The sequence below is a fragment of the Myotis davidii genome, unplaced genomic scaffold, assembly GCF_000327345.1.
Source record: "Myotis davidii unplaced genomic scaffold, ASM32734v1 scaffold809, whole genome shotgun sequence".
In the NCBI taxonomy this organism is placed as follows: Eukaryota; Metazoa; Chordata; class Mammalia; order Chiroptera; family Vespertilionidae; genus Myotis; species Myotis davidii.
In genome coordinates, this window is record NW_006300017.1 from 505,957 (window position 1) to 513,321 (window position 7,365).

General features: G+C 42.3%; 1 protein-coding gene across 1 annotated transcript in view; it reads right to left on the reverse strand.

Moving 5' to 3' along the window:
* OPCML (opioid binding protein/cell adhesion molecule-like) overlaps positions 1-7,365 on the reverse strand; it is a 461,714-nt gene that overhangs the window by 192,507 nt on the left and 261,842 nt on the right. The gene's annotated exons all lie outside the window — the stretch shown is intronic.

The window sequence follows — 7,365 nt, forward strand, 5'->3', positions numbered from 1 at the left end:
TTTCTTTGTCTTCATTACCAGTATCTTTCAAAATTCTACCCATTATTTAAGGCCCACTGCAAGCTCTATTACATTTCAAAGCACTGTCTTATGCTTATCAAACGTCTCCTCCCACAGACAGTTATAAAAATGAACTCTGGCCCAGTCAGTGTGGCTCAGTGGTTGAGCATCTACTTATGAACTAGGAGGTCATGGTTTCATTCCGGGTCAGGGCACATGCCCAGGGTGTGGGCTCAATCCCTTGTAAGGGGGCGTGCAGGAGGCAGCTGATCAATGATTCTCTCTCATCATTGATGTTTCTATATCTCTCTCCCTCTCCTACCCTCTCTGAAATCAATAAAAACATATATATTTTTTAAAAAGCATGCTGATTGTGTTTGTTCAAATATTATTTATCTAAAATGCATCAGCCTTCTCTTCACATTGGATGCTCCTTGATTGCCAGTGTTGTGTATTTTACATATCCTGAGAGGCTGGCACAATACTCAGTACTGGGCTTTGGCAGAGAATGTTTCTCCTAGAACTTCACCAGCAGGAAATCACCTCCTATTATCTGGAACTCTGCTCATGAAAGACCTCCAGGAGCACATCAGAGAGTCCCTGTCCTCTTTAGTGCAGTGCTGTTTTCCTGGAGCACAACTGTATGTCATAGTTGATCATAGTCATCTTGTTGCCCCGTCTGTCTCCATTACTGTAGTGTCAACTATGGAAGGCAGAGATCATGACATATACACGCTGGAGCTCACAGAGGCACTCTCTATCTGAAGCAGGACTATTTGAGACTAGGAACCTGAGTATAACACCTACCCCCAGCATCTCCGCTGTAAAGATCACTGTAGTAACTTGGTTTGAATATCCCCTCTCCCCTTTGTGTACCCTGTACATTCTACCCACAGATGAAATCTAGTCAATCAAGTCACTTGGGGAATTAGACTTATTACATAATTCACATCACCTCCATAACATTTTTTTTCAAGAGCTATATAGTTTTTTCCGGTCATTACATATTTTATATTTCCTGTTCCTACGTTTTTTTTTAAGCAACTCAATAACCATTTCTTTCTAGTCTGACATCAAAATAATCTCCTAATTGCAAGAGCTATATAATGAATGTGCTTATTTTTCTCTCTTGATTTCTACTTCATTCTCTATTTATAGCTTTTCAGTGTTGGCAGGTGTGATGTTCATCATTTGGATGTATCATAAAAGGGTTGTTTTCTAAAAGTTATATATATACATATATATATATAAAATGTGTGTATATATATATATATATATATATCTAGAGCACCCATCCACATAGGATTAATAACATAAGGTTGTGAAATTCTAAGGAGGGCTAAATTTCTCTGTAATGTTGAAGAAGTAAAAATCATGCCTTCAAACCTTTGGTTTTCCTATGACTTGGCATGTTTCTTAATCTCTCTGTTCTTCCAGCATTCTTAAAAGTATATCCATAAAAGTTATATATATACATATATATATATATAAAATGTGTGTATATATATATATATATATATATATGAATATATATAATGTTCCCGTTTAAATGTTCTATATACCAGATATATTTTCAGCAAAAGAACTAATGTGAACGTGAGTATAATCCAAAGTCTAGGAGGCTTGATTAGTAACATTCTTAAAATTTGTCTTATATACAATGGACCTGTTTATTCAAACCCTAGACCCACTCCTACTTCTTAGGGTAGAGTCATTTATTTAGGCCATGCCAGCAAGCCCTCAGTGGGTCATTATTTCTGAGAGAAAACCGATTCAGACAGATAAGCCGATTTTCAGCTTTCACCAGCCCTTCCCCATACCTTCTGTATACCTTATCTGCATTCATGATAAGATACATGTATTTTTTAAATCAAAATCTAGTCACAATAATGGTATTTCTCTTTCAGCTTAAACCTTTCTGTGGTTTCCAGATTCCTTATCGTTGCATTTAGTTCCCTATTGCATCCAACTTCTGTCTCTTTATGTGGCTTCACCCTCTTCCCACCCCCACCTCCATCCCCCAGTCTACCCAGCCATCAGAGTTCACAGTATCTTGAACAGGCTGTGCTATTCCACAGCTCCCGTGCCTGCTCTCCCTCTGAGGCTTGGTTTACCCCTAATCCCCCTCCTACTTGTCAACCCTTCTGTAAAATGTTTTCAGCTGCCTCTATAAGGGACACTACCTGTTCACGCATCTATCATAGCACATAGGATGCATTATCTATTAAAATCATTGTTTTTTATTTATATCAAGGATTATAAGCTCCTTGAAGAAAGCAACTACATATAGCCTGGTGCCTCTCTTATAGGGGGAGCTCAATGGATGTTTCCTGAAAAATAGAATGAAGGCAGGTGTTTAAACCTATCCATAAAATACAATATATTGAGTGGTACAATGAAGTGTGCCCAGTATGGAGAAGAAGAGAGCCCACAGCTCTAGCAGCTCTGGTGGGGGCATCTCAGAAAGGCTGGAGCTGTGAGGCCCCATGAGGACCCCGCAGTGAGGACCGGGAGAGCTGTCTGCAGGCCTGGCCTTTGCACTACTTCAGTGTTTATGCACAAGTACAGGCTGAGAGCTCATAGAAGACGGGCATTGGGTTAGGTGCTGGGTACATGGAGATAAAGGGCTCTGTGTCTAATTCCAAAACCAGCTCATGGTCTGAGTTTAAAGCCAGAATAGTGAGCAGCCGATTACAGCATGGGCAGGTGCTGCCCCAGTCACAGTGGTGCAGGATGCTATGTGGTAGCAGGTGGGCAAGGCACCAGGCTTCACCCTCACAGTTAAGAGGGCTTTCCTGCCAAAACTGGTTTGGCTCAGTAGATAGAGCATCGGCCTGCGGACTGAGGGGTCCCAGGTTCGATTCCGGTCAAGGGCATGTACCTGGGTTGCGGGCACTTCCCCAGTGGGGGATGTGCAGGAGGCAGGTGATCAATGTTTCTCTTTCATCAATGTTTCTAGCTCTCTATCTCTCTCCCTTCCTCTCTGTAAAAAATCAATAAAATATATTTTTAAGAAAAGAGGGCTTTTCTAAGGAGGGGACATCTGATCTGGCGCTGAGGGGATGGGTAGAGGTGTTTCCGCCACAGGTACAGGAGCTGCCGAGAATCGGTGATGGGAGAATCATGGTGGTGATTCTGAGGCAGTACAAGAGCTTCGTGGTTTTAGACTCGGTGGAGAAGGAAATGTTATGAGCTGACAGAAGTCACAAGCCCCTCTCAGATCATGATGACTTTCTCAAATGCATATCTTTTCATGCGCTTACTTTGTAAAAGCCCACATCAGTTCTTCTGTGATGGTCCCTGTTGGATAATGTACAGTGACATTATAGGGGCACTATGCCAGTCTTGAAGGGAGGTGAGACAGGAAGAAAAAGAACAGGAGAATGGGGGAGTCAGGTAGGAAGTGACAGAAACCTGTATGAAGGCCATGGTTTTGAATGTAAAGAAAAGTATCCAAGTAATTAAATACAGGGATGTGGCATCCTTGGAAGAGAATGAGAAGGAGTAGCCAGAGGCATGAGGCCATGTGGAGTGAGCGACATCATAGAAACAAGGAAAGGGTATTAATAAAAGGAACATGTGGTGAACATCTTCAAGATCTATTGAGGGATGAAGTGTGAGAAGCAAGATCCAGGCCAGCTTCTTCGATGTTAATGATGACTTTGAAATGAGCGGTTTAATAGGTGCGGGTAGAAGCCAATTATACATGCTCCTTCTACCTCTCGGATCTCATAAGCACTTGAAACTAGTTGCTGCAGTCATTTGCCCGTGGTTGCCTTTATGTAAATCACAACGTTATTATTTTCATGAGAGGATAGTTTTATTGCTTGATATATTAAGCCCTGGAAGTAAATTACGAATAATGGTTAGGACAGTAAATTGCAAATATTTATTGCATGCCTGCTATGATCTAGCCAAAATGTGAGGTGCTGCAGATAAGCTAAATAATGCTGACATATTCCCTAGCTTTGCAGAGTGAAGAGTCTAAAGTAGATGTACCAATATATGTTAAATCAGAAAGAGCAATCCGTCCAACGCAACTAAGGGTCATCAAATACCAACTTTTTAGTGCACACAGAAACTCTGAAATGTGTTTTGTTGCTGGTAATAAAAGCTCGTGACAGATCCTTCAGGGAAAGTGAAAGCTAATCTGAAATCTTATTTTTTAAGCAAAAGAGTAACCATAGAAAAGCAGATTTATTTTTACTGTCACCACCTTAATGTATGCTAATCGGTCATAGCTGTCCAGGCTGACCCCGTGTGAGGGAAATCAGACCCGGCAGACTTGGGGAAGGAGCAGCCACCCACATATTTTCACTGCTTCCAGATTTTCTTGTTAAAACAGTATATATAATAAAATGAAAATAACAACGTTACACCTACTCTGTAACCACCTGTCAGTAAATTTATGAACAATTAGAAAATGAAAGTGCTTTCCAGGGAGCAATTTTTAGAAGCAATAAAATGTTCTTTTTTCTTCAGAAATATAATAGGACAACAACTTTTCTCTTGTTTCTCCCAAAGCAGCTTCTACAATAATTAATCAGCCCTGTTTTGTTGGTGTTGTTTTTAATGGTTCAGTTCTTCAAAATGCACTAGACAAGCAAACTGCGGGCGCTGAAGGAGCCACTGAGAACCCAGGCGAAGTGATGTTAAGAGCCCGGGCTGTTTCAAGATCCATAAGCAGTGCTACTGCTCAAAGACTAGGGTTTATGCACGCTATCTTGGGGTTCGCTGCTCAGAAACAGATGCCAGCATTTTCTCTACGGGAGCAAACATTAAGCCCAAGACATCCTTTCAAAAATGTGGTTTTTCCCCTTGGATTGTATTAGCAAACGAGAGGCCCAGGGCATGAAATAGGTGCAAGGGGCTTGGCCCCTGCCACCACCACCCTGGCTGCCTCTGCCTCGGCCCCTGCTGCCACGACTTCGTCCGGAAGCTCATTCGGAAGGCCGTCTGGTCTAATTAGCACATTACGATTTTATTATTATAGATGACCTGAGATCTCCACCTAACCTTCTCCAGTCACAAAAGTGGGATCAAGACAGCTACTAAAATGTCTATAGTGCATTTCCTGTTACATGAAAATTCTTTCTTCTAGAGCAGTGGTTCTGCATCTTCCTAATGCTGAGACCCTTTAATACAGTTCCTCATGTTGTGGTGACCCTCAACTTCATTGTTACAAATTGAACATAATTAAAGCATAGTGATTCATCACAAAAACAATATGTCATTATATATGTGTTTTCCGATGGTCTTAGATGACCCCTGTGAAAGGGTTGTTCCACTCCCAAAGGGGTCGTGACCCACAGGTTGAGAACCGCTGTTCTAGATCATTCCATTTGAAAGGTCCCCTGAGTGAGCAACTTTCCCCAATTTTACAATTGAGGATCCAAGAGATAAACTAAGTTGCCTGAGACTCCCGAGACAGAGCTAGATAGATATCAAGCTCGGGTTTCTGACTTTTTCCTCCTTCTACTCTATGAAGATTCTATCCTAACACCAATTAAATCAGATTAATGCCTTCAACCCTGATCAATAGAAGACAAGGGCGATAGAGCCTCCCAAGCAAAAGATGGTACCTTAGGGGGAGAAGGGAAAACTCTCTTACCAGCACCCGAGACCTCCATCTCAGACCTATAAAATCTCAGACGCTCATGTCACTCTCTAGTCTCTGGGATTCTTCCTTGAGGTCCTGTGTACAATGCCAAGGCCGTCCCAGCGGAAACCACACACAGTGGATGGCGCTTGGCCTCTTGACCCGCTTCAGCGCAGCCCCCTGATGGTGAAAACATCAATTTTCTAGCATAGCCATGTTTTTCTGAATAGCAATTGGTTAGTTCCTTTGCCTCTGCTATTTCACCCCTTCCTTTTCATCTTTTTTATTTTCATTTTTCATCTCAAGTCCTTTTTTTTTTTGTACTTTTTGCTTCTTCGGTGGCCTTTTTATAGGTTTCTGTGCTTCTCTCTCCTCTTTTCATGTCTGGTTCTTTTGTGAGGGGCCCTCTTTCTCGGCTGTCTTTGTTTGTCTGCCTCCTCTTTCTAGCATGGCTGTCCCCTTCATTCATTGTTATTCTCTCTGAGATCCTTCTCTTGTCACTTTAGGGACTTCAATTGTGATCTTGTCTGCTGGACTAAAGCTTTGCCATCCTTCTGGGGGGAGTTGGTGTGTGTGTGGGTGGGTGTGTGTGTCAATTTTTTTCATCTTTTTCTTGGAGCAAAAAGAAAAATATCTTTTAGCAGTTTATATGATCTGTTTGCTAGCTTATGTTTTGAACAAAGTGTTTGCTCTCCCTTTGATAAATCATTATTTGAATTGTAGCAGTTAGTGCTGTAGATGTGGTGGAGACAAAGGATGGTCCCTTTCCCAGTAATTGAAAACCAATCCTTTTCTTCCAGTGTCTATGAATTCCACAGAGGCAAACTGATTCCACATCTCCTAAACAAAAGGTTTTGATGTACAAATCCGAATGTTGTGGGTTTTGATGCTCTTTACCCATATGTTTTCATTGGCAGTTTGAGATTTTCTATTTTCATAAAAATTTGGGAAGGGAGAGTTTTGGAGAGAGAGAGAGAGAGAGAGAGAGAGAGAGAGAGAGAGAGAGGGAGAAAGAGAGAGAGAGAGAGAGAGTGTGGTTGAGGCAGAAAGGGGTATAGATGAAAATGTACATTTAGGTGAACTTATATATGTGTATTCACTCATGTAAACCACCGCACACAGCAAGATATAAAACATTCCCCCATTTCAAAAGTTTCCACCTGCCCTTTCCTATTAATACCTCCTCCAGAAATTACCACTTTTGTGATACTCTTTTATTTCATACTAGAGGTTCGGTGCACAGATTTGTGTACTTAGTGGGGTCCCTCAGCCTGGCCTGTGGGGATCGGACTGAAACTGGCTCTCTGACATCCCTTGAGGAGTCCCAAATTGTGAGAGAGACCCCACCAGGGCACGATTGGGGCTAGGGAAGGACTATGGGAGGACTCCAGGGTGTGTCTGGCCCATCTTGCCTAGTCCTGATCAGGTCAGATTGGAGCTGTCTCACCCAGTCCCGATAGGGGCTGATCAGGACTGGCTGGCTGTGGAGGGACCATGAAAGGTTGGCTGGCCAGGGAGGAACAATGGGAGGACTCCAGGGTGTGGCCAGCCCATCTTGCTCAGTCCTGATTGGCTGGATCCCAGCAGCAAGCTAACCTACCAGTTGAAGCATCTGCCCCCTGGTGGTCAGTGCACGTCAGAGCGATTGGTGGAACAGTCAAATGCATGGTTGGACATTTAGTATATTAGGCTTTTATTGCCTATGATAAATGGAATACCATAATAGGTACTATCCGGAAGTTAAAATATTCAGAAATTAAATTTGG